At 35.0% G+C, this 22,443-nt stretch overlaps 1 long non-coding RNA gene across 1 annotated transcript in view; it reads right to left on the reverse strand.

Annotated features, from left to right (window-relative positions):
• Nucleotides 1-5,265: 5,265 nt before the first annotated feature.
• The window catches only part of LOC144579246 (uncharacterized), a 68,125-nt gene continuing 50,947 nt past the window's right edge, over nt 5,266-22,443 (reverse strand). Inside the window, exon 3 of the long non-coding RNA XR_013526424.1 lies at nt 5,266-5,309. This is a non-coding gene — a long non-coding RNA (uncharacterized LOC144579246). The remainder of the gene's footprint in view (nt 5,310-22,443) is intronic.

A 22,443-nucleotide genomic window follows, 5' to 3' on the forward strand; every position in this document is an offset into this window, starting at 1 on the left:
ATTTAAACTTGATAAAAGACATAAATATAGAAAAGATTAAAATTTTATGTGTAATTTTCAGTATTAGTTTAATATCTAGAGTAAACAGTAGTTTTATCACAATATATAAACAAATGAAATTGATTTAAAGAGTGTAGTAATCATAGAGGAGCTGGTAAAAAAGACATAATTTTTAAAACTCCCATGTTCACATGGTTTGATCACAAAACTTGTCTAACTTTCACAGATACCTTCTTTATAAATATTATCCCAGTTCATATGAATTTTAAAAAGTACCAATTTTGTTTATATAAGAGCTGTTATATCCTTGTATAAAACTTGAAATAATAATAGAAAAAAACTATAGATTAAGTAATCTTATAAATATCATGCTAGAATTAAAAATTAGATAATGATAAATTGAATATAGTAGTATATTAAAAAATTAATATACTAACACTAAGATTTTTTTAAAATGAAAAAACATTTAAGACCATAAACTCCATCAATTCATAAAACCAACAATAAAAGCTTAAATAGCATTTAATATTTAGCAAAAGTTACAATAAAACTTCTTTTAAAAATAATAGGTATAGATGAAGCAAGTACTCACGGATTTCATCACCACCAGGCCTGCTTTACAAGAGCTCCTGAAAGAAGCACTAAACATAGAAAGGAACAACGAGTACCAGCCTCCTCAAAAACATACCAAATGGTACAGAGCATCAACACAATGAAGAAACTCATACATAACAATATTAACTCTAAATGTAAATGGGCTAAATGCCCCAATTAAAAGACACAGACTGGCAAATTGGATAAAAAGCCAAAACCCATCTCACATGCAAGGATACACAAAGGCTCAAAATAAAGGGATGGAGGAAGATTTACCAAGCAAATAAAAAGCAAAAAAAAAAAAAAAAAAAAAAAGCAGAAGTTGCAATTCTCATCTCTGATAAAATAGACTTAAAACTAACAAAGATCAAAAGAGACAAAGGGGAGGATATTACATAATGGTAAAAGGATCAATGCAACAAGAAGAGCTAATGATCCAAAATACATACGCACCCAATACAGGAGCACCCAGATACATAAAGCAAGTTCTTAATGACTTACAAAGAGACTTAGATTCCCACACAATAATAGTGGAAGAATTTAACACAACATTGTCAATATTGGACAGATCAACGAGACAGAACATTAACAAGGATACCCAGGACTTGAACTCAAGCCTGGACCAAGCAAACCTAATAGACATTTACAGAACCCCTCCACTCCAAATACAGAGAATATATATTCTTCTCATCACCACATCACATCTACTCTAAAATTGACCACATAATTGGAAGTAAATCACTCCTCAGCAAATGCAGAAGAATGGAAATCATAATAAACAGCCTCTGAGACCACAGTGCAATCAAGTTAGAACTCAGGATTCAGAAACTAACTCAGAACTGTACAGCTTCATGGAAATTGAACAACTGGCTCTTGAATGTTGACTGGATGAACAATGAAATAAAGGCAGAAATAAAGATGTTCCTCAAAACCAACAAGAATGAAGAAACAACATACCGGAATCTCTGGGACACATTTAAAGCAGTGTCTAGAGGAAAATACATAGCAATAAATGCCCATATGAGAAGCAAGGAAAGACCTAAAATTGACACCCTATCATCAAAATTGAAAGAGCTAGAGGAGCAAGATCAAAAAAACTTAAAGCCTAGCAGAAGGCAAGAATTAACTAACATCAGAGCAGAACTGAAGGAGATACAGACACAAAAAAACCCTTCAAACAATCAGGAAATTCAGGAGCTTGTTTTTTGAAAAGATTAACAAAATAGACAGATCACTACCCAGATTAATAAAAAAGAAAAGAGAATAATCAAATAGATGTAATAAAAACTGATAAAGGGGATATCACCACAGGTTCGACAGAAATACCAACCACCATCAGAGATTATTACAAACTCTATGCACATAGACTAGTAAACCTGGAAGATATGGATACATTCCTGGATGCTTATACCCTCCCAAGCCTAAAGTTGGAAGAAGCTGAAACCCTGAATAGACCAATAAGAAGGGCAGAAGTTGAGGCAGCAATTAAGAGCCCACCACCCAAAAAAAGCCCAGGTCCAGATGGAGTCACAGCCGAATTCTGCCAGACATACAAAGAGGAGCTGGTTCCATTCCTTCTGAAACTATTACAAACAATCCAAAAAAAGGGAATCCTTCACAAATCATTTTATGAGACCAACATCATCCTGATACCAAAACCCGGCAGAGACTCAGCAAGAAAAGAAAACTTAAGGCCAATATCTATGATGAACATAGATGCAAAAATCTTCAATAAAATACTGGCAAACTGATTGCAACAGCATATCGAAAAGCTTATCCACCATGATCAAGTAGGCTTCATCCCGGGGATGCAAGGCTGGTTCAACATATGCAAGTCTATAAACGTAATTCACCACATAAACAGAACAAAAGACAAAAAACACATGATTATCTCAATTGATGCAGAGAAAGCCCTGATAAAATTCAACAGCCCTTTATGCTAAAAACCATCAATAAACTAGGTATTGATGGAACGTATCTCAAAATAAAAAAAGCTATTTATGACAAACCAACAGCCAATATCATACTGAATGGACAAAAACTGGAAGCATTCCCTTTGAAATCTGGCACTAGACAAGGATGCCCTCTCTCACCACTCCTATTCAATATAGTACTGAAAGATCTAGCCAGAGCAATCAGGCTAGAAAAAGAAATAAAGGGTATTCAAATAGGAAAGGAGGAAGCCATATTGTCTCTATTTGCAGACAACATGATTGTATATCTAGGAGACCCCATTGTCTCAGCCCAAAATCTCCTGAAACTGATAAGCAACTTCAGCAAAGTCTCAGGATATAAAATCAATGTGCAAAAATCACAAGCATTCCCATACAACAATAACAAACTTAATGAACTACCATTCACAATTGCTACAAAGATAATAAAATACCTAGGAATACAACTAACAAGGAACGTAAAGGACCTCTTCAAGGAGAACTACAAACCACTGATCAATAAAATAAGAGAGGACACAAACAGATGAAGAAACATTCCATGCTCATAGTTAGGAAGAATCAATATCATGAAAATGGCCATACTGCCAAAAGTAATTTACAGATTCAATGCTATCCCCATCAAGCTACCCACATGAAGTAGAAAGCTACTTTCTTCACAGAACTGGAGAAAACCACCTTAAACTTCATATGGAACTAAATAGAACCTGCATAGCTAAGTCAATTCTAAGCAAAAAGAACAAAGCTTGAGGCATCACACTACCAAACTTCAAACTATACTACAAGGCTACAGTAATCAAAATAGCATGGTACTGGTACCAAAACAGAGATATAGACCAATGGGACAGAACAGAGGCCTCGGAGGCAACACCACATATCTAAAATCATCTGATCTTTGACAAACCTGACAAAAACAAGCAATGGGGAAAGGATTCCCTGTTTAATAAACGGCATTGGGAAAACTGGCTACCCATGTGCAGAAAGCAGAAACTGGACCCCTTCCTGATACCTTACACTAAAATTAACTCCAGATGGATTAAAGATGTAAACATAAGACCTAACACCATAAAAACCCAGAAGAAAATCTAGGCAAAACCATTCAGGACATAGGCATAGGCAGGGACTTCATGACCAAAACACCAAAAGAATTGGCAACAAAAGCCAACATAGACAAATGGGACCTAATCAAACTCCACAGCTTCTGCACAGCAAAAGAAACAGTCATTAGAGTGAATTGGCAACCAACAGAATGGGAAAATTTTTTGCAGTCTACCCATCTGACAGATGGCTGATACCCAGAATCTACAAAGAACTATAATAGATTTACAAAAAAAAAAAAAAAAAAACACAAAAAAAACCCACAAAAAAAAACAAAAAAACAAGCCTATTCAAAAGTGGGCAAAGGATATGAGCAGACACTTTACAAAAGAAGACATACATGAGGCAAACAAACATATGAAAAAATGGTCATCATCACTGGTCATTAGAAAAATGCAAATCTAAACTACATTGAGAGACCATCTCATGCCAATTAGAATGGTGATCATTAAAAAATCTGGAGACAACAGATGCTGGAGAGGATGTGGTGAAATAGGAACACTTTTACACTGTTGGTGGGAGTGTAAATTGGTTCAACCATTGTGGAAGACAGTGTGGCAATTCCTCAAGGACCTAGAAATAGAAATTCCATTTGAACCAGCAATCCCATTACTGGGTATATATCCAAAGGATTATAAATCATTCTCCTGTAAGGACACATGCACTCGAATGTTCATTGCATCACTGTTTACAAGAGCAAAGACCTGGAACCAACCCAAATGCCTGTTGATGATAGACTGGACAGGGAAAATGTGGCATACATACACCATGGAATACTATGCAGCCATAAAAAACAATGAGTTCATGTCCTTTGTAGGGACATGGATGAACTTGGAAACCATCATTCTCAGCAAACTGACACAAGAACAGAAAATCCAACACCACATGTTCTCACTCATAGGTGGGTATTGAACAATGAGAACACATGGACACAGGGAGGAGAGTATTGCACACTGGGGTCTGTATGGGGGAAATAGGGGAGGGACAGCAGGGAGTGGGAAGATGGGGAGAGCATGGGGAGAAATTCCAGATATAGGTGAAGGGGAGGAAGGCAGCAAATCACATTGCCATGTGTGTACCTATGCAACAAACTTGCATGTTCTTCGCATGTACCCCAAAACCTAAAATGCAATAAAAAAATAGGCATAAATCCCAGCACTTCGGGAGGCCGAGGTGAGTGGATCACGAGGTCAAGAGATCGAGACCATCCTGGTCACCATTGTGAAACCCCGTCTCTACTAAAAATACAAAAAATTAGCTGGGCATGGTGGCACATGCCTGTAATCCCAGCTACTCAGGAGGCTGAGGCAGGAGAATTGCCTGAACACAGGAGGCGGAGGTTGCGGTGAGCCAAGATCATGCCATTGCACTCCAGCCTGGGTAACAAGAGCGAAACTCCGTCTAAAAAAAAAAAGTAGGCATAGATGGAAACAAATGTGTTAAAGACCATTTCAACTAGAAAATGGTAGAGCGAATTAACAGATGAAATAATAAGTTTATTTCCACTAAATTTGGATGTAAATTTTCTGTCAGTATTTTCATTTAACACCATTTTGAAAGAGCTAACTAATGAAACAAGACAAGAATTTGAAGTTATATATATAAATGCTGACAATGTACTTACATTTTAAAGAATAGACTTTTATCTGTCTTAGAAGCATGAGAGACCTGAGGAGACAAGATAGAATTAAATAATTAGTTGACTAAGTGTACAGTATAAATTTAGCAACAATCTATTCAAAATATAACTGAAACCAAAATACTGGTATAATACTGAAAACAATGCAAAATAAAAATGAATAATTTAGAGTGAAAATTTCAGATCTAGGATCTTATTGAAGTACAAAAGCTATGTGTAAATAGACATCACAAAATGTTATGTTGAATTTTAAAGGTAAATTTCATATATTAATAATTTAAATGGCAATCAAAATGAAAAAAATGAACAAAAATCTTACAAAATAATTTTTTATTATTCAGTGGGCAAAAAATTTAGAAGAAAATCTGAGAATGGCAAAAGTTTAAGAGAAATTGCTTTCTTATTCTATATGAAGTTTTAAAATATATCACAATTACTAAAAGTAAATTCATGTAATATGAATATACATAATTTGGAAAAATACATAATTTGAAAAAAGAATTATTCATTTAATAAGTACTAATATAAGTTGCCAACTTAGAAAATACCTATGGATCTCTAGTTTCAATAGCAAATACATGTATATTTTATACAGACACATATCCACAAGAACAATACAATAAAAATGTAAAACTAAAAGACAAGTATTTGGGAGACTATTTGCAATACACATAAAAAACGAATCACTGTACACTTTTCAGTTATGTGAAAAGCCTTATAAATTGTTAAATGGAAGAAAAAAACTCCTTTATCCAGATTCCCATAGATAAATGGTCACATAGCATATAATACACATAAAAAAATCAAAATGGCCATTATCAAGTATTCTGGCTACATCATAAGGAAAATAAAATAACAATGCAAGCAAATCAATGTTGCCATTTTCACCTGTTCATTTGGTTGACAAATATTTAAATAAAGCATTCTGATCAAAAAGAAAAGAGACAAAGGTGTTGGTACTCCATTACATTATTCGTTGAGGGCTAACTAGCTAAAATATTATATGAAAGTAAAATGGCAATTTTATTTAAATGAAATTTTACATACTCTTTGACGCAGAAATCCCACTTGGAAGAAATTATTCTCTAGTTACTAGTACCAGAATGTAAAATGATTTTATGTAAGAACACACACAAAAATCACGTCATAGCATTGTGTGTTATGGCTAGACGTAAAAATTATGACTCTCCTTCAATAGTAGTAGACTAAATAATTAGGGTAATATAGAATATCATAAAACAAGAAAAAAGTGAATTTCATTTAACTATATAGTGACCAGGAAGACTGTTATCATTAATGTCCTATTAATACATTGCATTTGTCTAAAAACTATTATATAAATACACCACCTTGATTTATCTTTCTGTTACAGTTCTCACAAAATGCTATAACATTCAATATTTATGTATGAGCATATTTTAGATATAATAATTTTGTGTTTAATTTGCATGAATAAAAGAACGTGACTTTTGTACTGAACTCAGAGCCCTCAAATAAAAGAAACAAAATGAAAGAACTGACTCATTTTGATTACAAAATTGAGACTAGAAAAGTAGGCCACTTTTATTGAAATAGGTATTTGGTTCGTTATGTAGTTTGTATAGCGAACATCATGGAAGATAAACTGCTTACTCTGTCCCTTCAATGATGGTTGTGATGTGAAACTAAAATGAACTATTTTGTTGCACACAAAAATTTACTTGTAAACATAATATTATTCCCTACTGTCTCTGGCAATATTGTACAATTCCCTATCTTTACCCATTATATTCTGAACTGATAAACCCAGATCTGTGTCACTGATCTGAAGCTCTGGACTTACATTCAACTGTTTACAGCACATCGCTACTCTGTCTCATAAAACTTTCCATTTCAACAGTTTCATTGTTGAACTGATAGGGAGTGGGGTGGAAGGGCTTCAGACCAGGCTTGAACTTCATATCTAATATTTAGTAGCTATGTGAGGTTGGACAATGTATTGTCTTTGTTAGCTTTCAGACTTACAGAATGTAGGTGTCAACAGCTACTTCATAGAAGATTAAATTATATCTGTGTGTAAGGAAACCTCTGGATAAACCCATCTTAAGAGGAGAAGAAATTCTAGGTCCTTAACCACATAACAGTTGTCCTAGTTCTGTGATGAGGTGGACTTGTGACTTTCACTGGGAGAACACTGTTCTGCAAAACATATGTGTTAGATTCCCATGAGAATATGTATATATATATATATATATATATATATATATATATATATATATACACATATATATATATGTGAAATTTAAAAGTACAGGGAAGAAAGTTGCCATATCTCATATAGTCTTTGTAGAGTTCACTATGTTAGAATAACTTCTATGTTCTTGATGCCTTGTGTTACATCTATAATAGGATAGAGAAAGAACTGATTTTAAAGAGCAGTAACTGAATAAAGGAAAGTTGTAATTGGATATTAATAACTGTCAGTCTTCTCAGGCTTTATCAAAAAAAGGTGGGCTTACCACCAAGGAGCAGCAATTGACTGTGGGAGGATGTATTTCCAAGCACTCCTTATAATACCCACGTGGGTAGTGGAGTTGAGGGGACTGTGGGCATGGGGACCCTTCATTCTGTGTTGGCCTTTGCAACAATTCAAGAATTCACCATTATTTGATGTTATCTTTGTTTAAAAGTAAAGAAACTCTGATGAAACGCATTTCTAATGTTCTTTTTCTTGAGTTTTGACTTTTCACTATTTGCCTTTTAAAAAGAATGAATAATTTTGCAGGGCCTGCTAAGAAAAAGGGATTCCTTACCCCCATCTGTGCTTATATTTTGCTAAAACAGTTTTGTATGTAGCATGCTGCCAGATACCAAATAAATGCTCATTAAGTTATAGCTATCATTGTGTTCACAAATTATTCTACCTCTCAAGATACATGTAACTCTATTGATTGCTCTTACTTTAGTGAAAAATATTACTATGCATTCTTTCCCAGATCAGAAGCCTGAAAATCATCTTACCTTATAATCCTCTCTTTACTGCTGTCACTGCTCTGCTAGGTTCTGGTGTTTTTACCTCCTGTTTGATACTTATTTTGAGTCTCATCTACCTTTTTACCATAGTTGGCTTACATGGAGGCTTTCCTGCTTTTCTCTTGGATATTGCAATAACCTCCCTCCGTCCAGTTTTACCCCATTCTATTCCCTATGCTGCTAACAAAATGAACTTTATAAATCATGTACATCTGATAAAATGCCAGTCCTCCAATCTTCCTGTCCAGATTAAAGTTCTTAATTAGCTCTCAGAAGCTTTCAAAATATATTATCATTTCCCAAGTTTAATCCTCATGATTTATTTCTTTTTCTTCCCCAGTTATTCTACTACCAGTCATCAAAAAGGAACCATTGGTCTGCAATTTTGGCTACTTATAATTCCTTAAATATATTATGTCATGACTCTGTGCTTTCCCACATATGGTTCATACTACCTGAAACAATAGCAAAATGTATCCTATTATCTTGCCTAGATTTAGCTAGCATCAATTCATTCATAGTTAATGGAGCATCTTTTGCCTGAAAGAGGGAAATGTGTGATATGTTTTATCCTCACAAAATTTAGAGTTCACTCTGACTGGTAGGGTAGAAAAGACTTGAATTATTATTTCAGCTTTGATTTCATGATTAAAATATCTGTTTTCGGTTTTAGGGTCTTCTGGCGTATCATGGTTTATAAAGTACCAAAACATGAGCATTGTTGTGGGGATAGAACCTTTATGAAATATACCCTTCAGCAGCTTATACATCTGCAGTATCACCCCTGAATCTCTGACAGCCTCAGCCCTCCCAGGTGTCCTTTACTTCCTGGTTTTTGGAGCTCATTATCCTACATCCTGTCAATTTTCTGTTCATGTAGCCTGACCCCCACCCACCATGATACAGGCAGAAAGGACTTTCTGATATCTGCTTTTGTCTCTACAGGGAGGTGATTCATTTCACTGTGGGCAGGACCATTCTTCCTGGACTGGTGAGCAGAAAAATCAAAATTGCAATTCCCAGATGTGGTGGTGTTCGAAGCTTCATTTAAGGTCACTGAACAGAACAGAAAGTTACCCAAGAAATAAGACTAGCTCTATCAGAGACTACAGAATCAGAATAACCTGGTTGCAGAAAGGATCAAAGTCATAGGAAGCACCAGCACCAGAGAACAGAAAATGGCTTATTTTATCATTGTAAAGACTCTTTAATACTTGTATCTCCTTATGACATAAGGATAAATGTTATCCTTTAGGTTAATGTACATAAATAAATTTATGCATTTAAATACAAATTATGTTTTTCTTGATGTTTTGATATATATTTATATATTTTATCTAAAATATATCAAATATTTAATAGCAGTACTTAGAAATATGTCCTAACTAATTAAAAAGAAATCCTAGTATTATTACCTGAAATAAATCCTGAGAGATGAGTACTGTAATTTCACACTGAAATTGCAATCATTAATTTGATCTGCAAGGTAATCAGGCACCAGGCATTAAAGTCAGCAATAGAGCATCATGGCCTAACCAGGTCAGCAGTGGAAATGAATGTATGAGTAGTACTCAGAAGATTTGGTGTGTCAAGTCAAAAAGGAGATGAAGTTTTCTCATTCAGAACTGCATTGCTGAGGAGTCAAGCAAGAGATTTAGCAGTGGGAAAAAAGGATAAACCATTTTATGTTGGAGGGAATGATTTGACTAGGCAAGCAAACAGATCAGAAGGTAGCCTTGGAATCTGGTTAGGAAAAGTGAAGATCTCAATATTGCCTCTGATAAAAAATAATGTTCTAAGAGTTTTAGGAGATTTCTTGGAAGATATAGATTTCTGTACTTTCCCTGCTCAATTTGTTGTGCATTTAGAACCTACAAAATGAAATACTAGTGAGAGATTTTTTAAAACTTTAGACATAAAAGTTAACATGAAACAAGACTTGAAATGTTTCTGTACGAGGTGATGAGATGATATTATGAGTGAGCCAAAGTAGCAATCAGTCTTATTTTAGTGTAAGTACATAAGTATTATATCTAACTTTTTTGGTGGAGCGGGGAGACCAATCACATATAGCCCATATGCATAAGGAAGAGACCCAGAGTATTTATGTGAGATTTTTGCTGCTAAATGTCAATCTGCCCAAAGTAGAACCTTACAGGCCCTGAAGGGTTAAACACTCCTCCCAAAGCATCTTTCAGCCAGAGAGCCTTGCACGAGGGGCAGTAGAGCTCAATTTCTAATATGATTCAGTCTAAAGATAATTAGAAGGCTTAGTTCAGTCCCTAAAACCCTTCATGTGAGAATTCAGGTGAGTTTCCGGGAGCACTAACCGACTTTGCCTCATCATAAATTCCATCTTGAACTTGCTTATTCTCATTTACTTCTGTATTCACCAAAGAGAAGTTAGTGTGAAATTTTACTGCTTGTTTTTCTTTTGTCTCAGGAACACCAAGTGACTGATCATCTAACCAGTGATTTCTCCCCCAGTTTGTCAAACTGGCAGGGTGAGTCTTCATAGACTGTACTGAAGAGCCACAAACTGATAGAGCTGGAGGCTATGACCCTTAGCTGACTAACATAGGAACAGATAACCAAATACCACATGTTCTCATTTATAAGAGGGAATTAAATGTTGAGAACACATGGACACAAGGAGGAGACCAACAGACACTGGGGATTTCTTGAGAGCAGAGGTGAGGAGGAGGGAGAGAAGCAGGAAAAATAACCATTAGGTACTAGGCTTCCTATCTGGGAAACAAAAAACTCTGACAACAAACCCCCATGACACAAGTTCAGCTATATAATGAACCTGCACATGTACCTTGAACCTAAAATAAAAGTTAAAAAAGGTTGAAAATAAGGCCAGCAAAACAATAAAAATAAATCCACTGAGTTACTTTTTCAGAGAGCTGGGGGATAAATAACTGAGTCAAAATTGATCATTTTTAAAAAAAATATTGTAAAATTTGGCATGAAACAATTTTACTTTGACACCCACCTCTACTCCTATAAGGAGAGATTCTGAGAAGTCCAATGCCAAATCTTAGACAGAACCCAAGTTATAAACTAGATTTCTTAACTCTTGTTTGTCAACTTGTTGAGCAATACTAACAGGTAGCACAATATTCAAGCCATTTGGCCCTTTACATTTAACTAGATGCAAATATACGTTGTACTTGTACAAGCCACTTTTCCTTGAAGGAAAAAGGGCTTTCATTTTTCTGATAACTAAAATGGGCATAAGTATATAGCCTGCTTTACTCGTGGACCAGGATTCTTATGACGTTGACACAAAATAAGGTATATAAAAATACCTATAGTTGCTTTGCATTAGTTGTTTTTGTTATACTCCTCAAATGGTTACATGATAATTTTTAAGATTTAGGGGACAGATTTTTTTTTAAATTATAATTTAATTTTCTCTGTCAAGGATTAACCTCCTCATTGTGCTATGTTACCACTGAAGAGGAAGGGAGAACAACTAAGTTATGTGCTTTGTTGAAAATTTGGGCTGATCTGAGAACTACAATGAAGTTGGGCAGAGATTCTTGAAGTATGGATCCCCCAGGCATTTTCAGAAATTCATGAGATAAAAACAATTTTCATAATAATGGTAAGCCACTATTTGTTCTAGAATCTTATTTTCTCATGAGCATATAGTATAATTTTCCAGAGGCTATAGGACATATGATATCACAAGAGATTGAATGCAGAAGCAGGTTTCAGAATCCTGCTGTCTTCTATTAATTCAGTTACCAAAATGATTTTTACAAATATAAAGCAATGTCACATTTTTCAAATTGTTATGGGACATTGGAAAGTATTCTTCAAAAAAGGATGTTGTTTATACTAACATGTAATGAAATTATTTTTATTTTAAACTAAGCTAAAAATATAAATAGTTATGAAGTTTGTTTTAACTTGAAATATAGTAAATTTATATACACATACACACACATATGTATATAAAATCAACATGCACAGAAGCTCTTAGGGGTCCTCACTAATTCTCAGAGTATACAGGAGTAAGGAGGTCAAAAAAGATTGAGAGGCAGTGACTTAGAGGTTGACAGGTTCCAGATGGGTGACTGGATTGTGAAGATGCACAGATAAGGAGTAATAATGTTAATACATAATATTGATAACATTTGAGAGTTTACAAAGTGCTTTTCATCTCATTTAATGACTTGAATCCATGGTTCTTGTATTACTAGATGGTGGTCCTTCCTATCACGTCTCCAATCCCCATATCTTCTCAATTGTGTGTAATGTTGAAGACTTGGCAAAGGTCATTTCTGCTGCCAAGTTCTCAATATCAGAAGAATGGAGTAGTAAATTCTGATTCTAAAAATGAGAATCAGGAATAATGTGAAAAATTGGTCTTTACTTCAGGCTCAATTACCTTTTATGAGCTATAGTAGCCTCCTTCAAGGTGAGATTTGGAGATTTACACTGTTCCAGTTAGTATTTAGATACTGTTCCTCCATAGGTACTGCTGGCTCTACTTTTCCTTTCTTGAGGCTACTCACAGAATTATTCTGACAGACTCTTCAAAGTCCTCAGCTCTCTGAGGTGTCTATTATCTTTTCTTTATTCCAGTATATCTGCTGACACCCCTGCTTCCTGTCTGTCCTTTCCTTCTGGGTTATCGATATTTCTGTCCCATCCCCTACCCTAAGCTTTATTTATTTTGTTTTTGCTAGTTGGAGATGTGGAGAGTTTAATGTTTACGTGAAAAAGACATAGGGTAAGAAGGGAGAAAAAAATCTTGTTCTGTCTTGTCATGGAATATATTCAGACTCCAAAGAAGAGAAGTAAGCATGTGCCATGTGGAAAGAGCAGGATAAAAAGTGCCACTCAGGAGAAGTAAATTCAGATGTGGAAGACTAGGTGGAAGCCCATTTATGCTTCTTCTCTGGATTCCAGCCAAACTTAAACTCAGATGAAAGTTATTATATTTGAAATGACATTTTTTAGAAGCTAGGAAGGCTACAAAAACCATTTTATGAGAGGTTTGAGCCAATCTTTCAGTAAGGGCTTACTGCCTACAAAATTCTTAACTTTAGGGCGTTTAGACTAATGGTAAATGGAGAAGACAGCAACCTGAAACGATTAAGGAAGAAAAGGGAAAAGATGGAAAGGAAAGTAAAGGAAACGACAACAAAAGCATCATTTGTGAGCGTCATTGCAGGTTGCTAAAATCTTAGGGACAGAAGAAAAGACAAGCACTTATATGTGGGTGGAGGCTAAAAAGGAATATGGAAAAAATAATTTTTCTAGTAAGCTGGTGGGATAGTAGTTTACTTTGTTTCCTTTCTTTCAACATATATATTGATTTTTAGTTGTTTCATTGTTTTTTGAATAGCCTTTTAAAACTTGGTCCTTGGGAACCAATGAATAATCACATAATTAATTTGCCAGGATGGAAACAGGATTTAAAAAGTACTAACAACCTTGAGGAAGAAAATAGCTAGAAGTTAAATAAACAATTAGGTTGCAAATTGAAGTGTCAACACAGGCACTAATTAGTCTGCTGAGGTCACTTTTTATAGACTTTTGAAATTAGGTATCATTCAGTATATTCATCCTAAAGAAGAAAGGTATCATTTCTTGTTCTCCAGTTCAGAAACATTTTTCATGAGAACTGGCCAGTCAAGCCAAACATTAACCCCCCTTATTTGCCTGGAAATGTCTGCAATTACTTTTATACTTGTGGTTAAACAAAACAAAACAAAAACAGGATGAACAATTTATCCAAAATGATTATTTAAAAAGTTCTCAGTTCTGACAGAGATTGATGCTTTCCAGTTTTCTCTTCTGTGTACAGAAAACTTGGTTTCATTAACTTACAATTATGAGAAAGAACAAGGAGTTCAAAACACAAGAATAATATAGTGGGCTTCAGTAAGAAAATGTGTAGTTTTCAACTGGGGAGGAAAGTTAGCCATATGCCTTGAGCATCTCTGGAGGAGCAGAGACAGTAAACCCCTACAATGAATTACCCAGGAGAGATGCTGGCAAAGAATCAAACAAAACAAAAGAAAAATAAAACAAAACGAAATAAATGAAACCTCTTTAATTTTGGCTTATTTCCTGTCTTAGTCTTTTTCTAACATTCAGCTATAAAAAATAAGATAGGTTTTTGAATTTTCAAAGATGAGTAGTCAGACTTCAGATTAGAATGTGATGAAGTGGGGAAAGTCTCAAACTCTCATTGTCCTGTGTCTGCTTTTATTTTTGGATTTTGCACTATACTTTATATGATCTTTGTTTATATGCATGCCTCATTTTCATCAGCACATAATGAACTCTTTGAGCTTGAAATTGACGATCTGTTCACCCAGATGCTCTACAATGGTTATGGTGGTATTTTTATAAAAGCAGCTCATTAAGTTTGTTGAGTAAATGAAGTAGAGGTACTACCATGTCAGCGATTCTTATTTGTATTTGTGTTTGCAACCTAGTTGGACAAGAAAATATTAGCTACATGCCTTTCATTCTATTTTTTCAATGCCTATTAATGCCAAAGCAAGCATTGCCCTAGGGAGATAATAGATATTTCCTCTTAAATAAATCAATGCTTCTGTTGCCATGTTTCCTTTGGAAGAATCCAAGTCCATCTAACTGCCTTCTGATTGCATAGATATGTGAATTTATGAAGCATGAGGACTTTCATAAAGTTCCTGGTTTTAGTAAGTCAACATGAACAGATGATCAGAATTAACATTAATTTAAAAGCAAAATCCTTGTATTCTATTATTGTTTTATGTATAGTGCCTAGTATAGTAGATATCACATAGTAGAGACCCAAAAAATGTTTGTTGACTTTATTACTAAGTGATATATAGCATTTAGTGTTTAAGAAAATGTAGAGTTTACTCTATCCTTAACTTACAAGAAAAAAAATTGATGCCCAGAAATTTGAAGAATTCTGTCACTTCAGACAATTCATGGCAAAATGAGATCTAGAACCCTACTGCTTTAACTTCCAGCCCAATTTTGAGACACTAGAACATGCATCACTAGATGAGTCACCAGATTCATCTTCTAGAAAGTTAAAAGTTAGAGAAGATAATGGTACATTATTTTAAAATCAGTGTCAATATTTCACCAAAAAAATGAGCTTTGGATTAGCTAAGACTTACTACGTTTTTTAATAGAACCTTCTATAAAATGATTATCACCTTCACAAAATTAAATTGTTTAGCTATATCGAAGTCAGCCAAACTTCTATTATATATGCAGTCACCTGCTTTGATGATAAATACTCTTACAAAGGATTTTAAATATAATCTGAGGTCATAATGTTTTGCCTAAAGGGAATATATAGTAAGAACTAACACTTTCTATTTGTGATTCAATCCCTACTTTAATCATTTATTACAGGAAACATCTTATTCCTGTTTGGAAGTAAATGCCCTTTCTGCTAGAGGGTTTTAATGTGATGATAATAATCAAGGTATTTGTGGTTCTATAATAGACAATACTTTATTATACATTATTCAATAGTAGGGCATTATTACTTTATTTTAAATACCTCTTCTCTTAACTACTGTTAATCAATAACTGGTACTAAACTGAGTTACAAATTTCTTATGAAAACATCTGAGGTATTGCCTTTCATTAGCAGTGTGGGGATAATGTCAACTGATAAAATTCTGGAAATGTTCAAGATTCTTACCTTAAGTCAATCCAGAGAAACATAAAGGTCCTGAATTACTCTAGGACTGTCATTATGTTTCTCTCAGATCCAAAGTTCATTGAAACCCTTTTCCAAAATTGTGGGCAGATTTACTGGTTCTGCGTACATTACTTATTCTTGTTGAAAATTGACTTTCCTAATAAGATAAGCTTATAAGTACAAGGATGTTCATTGTAGCATTAATTCTGATAGAGAAAAGTTGGAATAAACTTAAATGTCTCCACATGAGAATGAGAAAATGCAATAATTAAAAAACTTTAACAAAATGGGGCAAGTCTCTCTATATTAATATCCTAAGACAGTAGAGAAAAAGATGAAGTTACAGAAATAGTTATTTACAACACACAGATCACATAAAAATATATAACATTATAGTAAATATGAAACTTTTATATATAAATTTATAGGAAAATGTCAAAAGGAACACACATAATATTGACGATAGCAGGAAATTCTGAGAAAAGAGCAGAAGGATATGCTTGGGAAAGAGAAGGTGAAAAGGGAATATGTCTTACTTGCAACATTTTATTTATTACAAAGAAAATGTATTACTGTTTTATGTGTGTAATTTTTAACTGTTTTAAAAGTAAATGAGAAGGGTCCTATAACTTCTGTAAAGAGCTTTCAAGTCATCACTCCTGTTCTTACAAGAAAAGCATGAAAAAATAAAATCAACAACTCTTCTTCGATCCATCAGAGAAATGAGATCACAAGGAATACTGTAACTTCAAAAACTAGAGAGACAGGTATATATGGAGGATTACAGCTGACCTGGAGAAGATCCACTGGAGACAGTATCTGTTTGAAACATTTAAATTGAAATTAACAAATTGCTGAAATCTGAATATCCACTGGCTTGATTATTAAATTCTTGAGGGCATAGTCAGAGCATTCACTTTTTCATGGGAGGAATTAAGACAAAAGACCCAAATAGTAAACACAATGTTGGAAAGAGAACAAATTCCAAGGACTGACACTAACTGATTTTTAGACTTACTATAAATCTACATTAAAAAAGAGAGTGTCATACTGATAAAATAATAGGCAAACAAATCAGTGAAACAAAATAGAGAACACAGAAATAGATACACATAATGTAGTCAACTGATCTTTGACAAAGAAACAAGGACAATTCAGTGCAGAAAGATTGTCTTTTTAGCAAGTGGTGCTGGAACAACTGGACATCCCACATGCAAATAAATGAATAAATGAATGAATGAATGAATGAGTCCAGATGCAGAGCTTACATCTTTCACAGAAACTAACTCAAAATAGATCACAGATGTAAACGTAAAACACAAAACTATAAAAGTTCTAGAAAAGAACACAGAAGAAAATCTAGGTGATCTTCAGATTTCAGATACAACACCAAAGACTGCTGCATTTTAAAAAAGGATAAATTGGCCTTCATTAAAATGAAAGATTGTGCTCTGCTAAGAAGGCACAAACCGGAAGAAAACATTTTCAAAGTACGTATCTGATAAAGGACTTATGTCCAAAAATACAAAAAAACTCCTCAGACTCAACCGTAAGAGAAAAATTCAATAAAAAATGAGCAAAATATCTAAAAGACACTGCCAAAAATATACACAGGTGACAAATAAGCTTATAGAAAGATGCCTCAGATTATATGTCATTAGAAAATTGCAAACTAAAACAACAACAAAATATCATTGCATGGCTATTAGAATGACTAAAATCCAAATCACTGATATCACCAAATGCTAATGAAGATATGAAGCAACAGTAACCCTCATTCATTGTTGGTGGGAATCCTTACAGCTACTTTGGAAGAATGTTTGGCAGTTTCTTACAAAGCTGAACACAGTCTTACCGTATGATTCAGAAACTGTGCTCTACATATTTACTGAAATGAATTAAAACTTATGTCCACACAAAAACTGCACATGAATGTGTATAGCAGCTTTATTCATAATTACCAAGACTGTAAATAATAAAGTTGTCCCTCAGTAGTCCAATGGATAATATCGGTGGTATATCTATCTATACAATGGAATATTACCTGTGTTAAAAAAGAATGAGTTGTCAAGCCGTGAAAATACATGAAGAAACTTCAGTGCACCTTGCTAAGTAAAAAAAGCTAATCTAAAGAGGCTACGCACTGTATAATTTCTGTCATACATCATTCTGGAAAATACGAAACTGTAGAGACAATAAAAAAAATCAATGATTTTCAAGGGTGAGTGGAGTGAGATAAGACCTAGGGATTTTTTAGATGGTGAAACTATTCTATAATATGATAGTCTAATGAATCCATGGAATTTTGTATTTATCAAAATCCATGGAACTGTACAGCACAGAGCAAACTAGAATGTAACCTATGGACTATAATTATTATTTTTTTAAAAGTTAGAGCCAGGGATGGTGTTGGAGAATTGACTGGGAGAGGATATTAAAAAATTTATGGACTACTGGTAATATTCTATATCTTAATTTTGGTGGTATATATTTACAAAAACTCATTTGATCACATATAGAATAAGTGCATGTTATTACATACAATTTGTACTTCAATAAAGTAAAATTTTTAAATAGTGGTTGACACTAAAAGACTATTTTTTTCTTCTCTTAATTTCTTTAAAAGATAACACTGTTTAGTGCAAAAATTATGACATTATACAAGATATGATAGTGACATCACAAAATATGTGGCATAAATGGAAATGTACAGTTCCCTATATTTTATGTGCTATGATTTAAAATTTACTCCAAGTAGAAGTTGATAAACTGAAAATACATATTGTGATTCTTAGAACCACACCCTTAGAACAGCATTGTGGTGCATGCCTGTAATCCCAGCTACTTGGGAGACTGAGGCAGGAGGCAGAGGTTGCAGTGAGCCAAGATCATGCAATTGTACTCTATCCTGAATAACAGAGCAAGACTTCATCTCAAAAAAAAAAAATAAACTACCTTTGACTAGATGATTTATGAAAAAAGAGATTCAACTGACTCACAGTTCTGCAAGCTTAATAGGAACCATGACTAGGAGGCTTCAGGAAACTTAAATCATAAGTGCCACACATTTTTAAACCATCATATCTCATGAGAACTCACTCACTATCATGAGAATAGCAAGGGGATAAACTGCACCCATAATCCAATCACCTTTCATCAGGCCCCTCTTTCAATTTGACATGAGGTTTGAACAAGGACACAAATCTAAGCCATATCATTCTGCCCCTGGCCCTTTCCAAATCTTGTGTCCTTCTCACATTGCAAAATACAATTAACCTTTCTCAATAGTCCCCCAGTTTTAACTGATTTCAGCATTAACTTAAAAGTCCACATTCCAAAATCATATCTGAGACAAGGTAAGTGACTTCCACCCATGAAAATGTAAAATCAAAACAAGTTAGTTACTTCCAAGATGCAATGAGGTTACAGGCATTAGGTAAGTTTTCTCACACCAAAAGGGAGGAATTGGCCAAAACGAAGGGCCTACAGGTCCCATGCAAGTCTGAAACCCAGTAGGGCAGACATCACATCCTAAATCTCTAAAATAATCTCCTTTGACTCAAATCCAGGGCATGCTGATGCAACAGGTGAGCTTCCAAGGCCTTGGACAGCTCTACCCCTGTGTCTCTGCAGGGTACAGTTTCCACAACTGCTTTCACAATCTGGCGTTGAGTGCCTGTGTCCTTGCCAGGTGCACAGTACAAGCTGTCAATGGATCTACCATTCTGGGGTCTGGAGAATGATGGCCCACTTCTCACAGCTCCACTAGGCAGTGTCCCAGTTGGAATTCTGCATGAGGGCTCCAACACATTTTCCCTCTGCACTGCCCTAGTAGAGGGTCTGCATGAGGACTTTGCCTCTGTGGCAGACTTTTGAAGTCTAGGTGCTGAGCACCTAGATATTTTCACATATCCTCTGTAATCTAGGCAGAGGCTTCAAAACCTCAATTCTCCCCTTCTGCACACCTGCGGGCCCATAACCATATGGAAGCCACCAAGGCTTGGGGCTTGCACCTTCTGAAGTCACGGCCCAAGCTGTACCTTGGCTCCTTCTAGCCACAGCTGGAGCTGGAGTAACTGGGATGCAAGCTTCCATGTCTCGAGACTGCACAGAGCAGGGGTCCTGGGTCTGGTCCACAAAATCATTTTTTATTCCTAGGCCTCTGGGCCTGTGTTTTGAGGAGCTGCCAGGAAGCTTTCTGAAATCCTCTGGAGACATTTTCCCCATTGTCTTGTCTGTTAACATTCTGCTCCATTTTACTATGTGGATTTCTGCAGCAGGCTTGAATTTCTCCCAGAAAATGGGGTTTTCTTTTCTATTGCATGGCTAGAATGCAAATTTTCCTAACTTTAATGCTCTGCTTCCTTTATAAATATCCATTTTATTTTCAAATAATCTTTGTTCACACAAATGAATGTACATGTTGATAAACAGTCAAGTCAAATCTTGAATGTTTTGCTACTTAAAAATTTCTTCAGCAAAATACCCTAAATCATCTCTCTCAAGCTCAACATTCCAGAGATCTCTGGGCTAGGGGCAAAATGCTGCCAGTCTCTTTGCTAAAGTATAGCAAGAGTGACCTTTACTCCAATTCCCAATAAGTTTCTCAGCCCCATCTGAGACTACCTCAGCCTGGACTTTCTTTTACATATTCTATCAGCATTTTGGTCAAAACCATTCAACAAGCCTCTAGGAAGTTCCAAACATTCCCACCTCTTCCTGTCTTCTTCTGAGCCCACCAAACTGTTATAACTTCTGCCTATTACCTAGTTCCAAAGTTGCTTCCACATTATCAGGTATCTTTATAGCAGTACTCCACTCTTGGTACCAATTTTCTGTATTAGTCCATTCACAAACAACTATAGAAAACTACCTGAGATTGGGTAATTTATGAAGAAAAGAGGTTTAGTTCACTCACAGTTCCACAGGATTAACAGGAAGCATGACTTGGAGGTTTCAGGAAACTTACAATCATGGTAGAAGGTGAAGAGAAAGCAGGCACCTTCTTAACATGGTGGTAGGAGAGAGAGAGAGAGAGGGAAAAGGGGAAGTGTCACACACTTTTACACCATCAGATTTCATGAGAACTCACTCACTGTCATGAGAATAGCAAGGAGAGAAACTGTCCCCATAATCCAATTATCTCCCATTGGCCCCTCCTCCAATTCAGCATGAGATTTGGGTGGGGACATAAATCCAAACCATATCAATAATGATGCCACCTGTATTGGTTAGAACAACCTTCTTACTCAGTCTACCAATCAAATAAGAGTCTCTTCTGGAGACATACCACCAGAGACACATCCAGAAATAATGTTTACTAGCTATTTGGGCATTTCTTAGCCTTCTCAACTTGACATATAAAATTAAACATTACAATTCCACAACTTGTCAACTTGGCACTCAGTCATATGTCTCCTCAAACCATACTTGATCCTTAGTAAAGACAATAACAGGGTCACTAGTCCACCTAACATGATACAACTGTATCCCACATGCTGCTAAAATTGAAGTATTCCCTTTCTAAGAAGAAATGGAAAAGTCCTTGAGTGCTGTTTACTCTTCTCATATCTTTTAAATACTTTTATGTAAAATCAAGAATACTTAGATATGATATAAACTCAATATATGTTGTTTATAAGAGAATAAGGAAAGATAGCAAATATTTTTAATATGTATTTGTATGTATACACACAAATATTTTCACAACAAAATAAGGAACTACTCAATTACAAACCTTGTAACTGGTAACATAGTCATAGCTGATATTATTTTATTACACATTATGTATTCCCTTTGCCCTTAGCAATAACCTCATCTAGTTGTGGTTCTTTTCCTAGTAGAGTGATCCAAACTCCTATCCCTAAAGAATCTGGGTCATTTATGATACTGTGTGGATTGAGTTGTGGTTTTTCATTGACCTTAATCACAGGACTTCAATCATGGTTTATACTAAGAGACACTCTAAAGAATTACATGTGTTTCAGATATATTTGTCCTTATCTCCACTGTGAAGTAGTAGTCCATTTTTGCCTTGGTATTAAAGACAAGTTATTTGAACCAACATGGTAGCTCCCTTCTTTGATGCTTGATTCAGAGACAAGGGGTCCAGAATGGGTGAATGCCAGTCTTAACTTGTATTTCAATAACATCTTGTATCTCCTAGTGGAAACATTCCTCCTTATGAAACTAGACCTGTAGGGCAGCAGAGGGTAAGGCCTTGGGAACAGTAAACAAAAAATTTTGCTAGTGGGTCACTAGGGGTAATATTTAGTTGTACCACTTTTATTTCCAATCTTTGATGTATAGATCTGTAAATGTTAGCTCTGGAAGAAACAACACCATATGTTCAGTGCTGCTTCAGACCATATACAGCAATCTGGAAATCCTTGCCTCGGTCTTGCAAAGTATTGTCACCTAGCTGGTGTTGTAGATGAGACTTCAAAGGCTATTTCACTATTCTATCAAGG

This window comes from Callithrix jacchus, chromosome 1, assembly GCF_049354715.1.
Source record: "Callithrix jacchus isolate 240 chromosome 1, calJac240_pri, whole genome shotgun sequence".
Taxonomy (NCBI): Eukaryota; Metazoa; Chordata; class Mammalia; order Primates; family Cebidae; genus Callithrix; species Callithrix jacchus.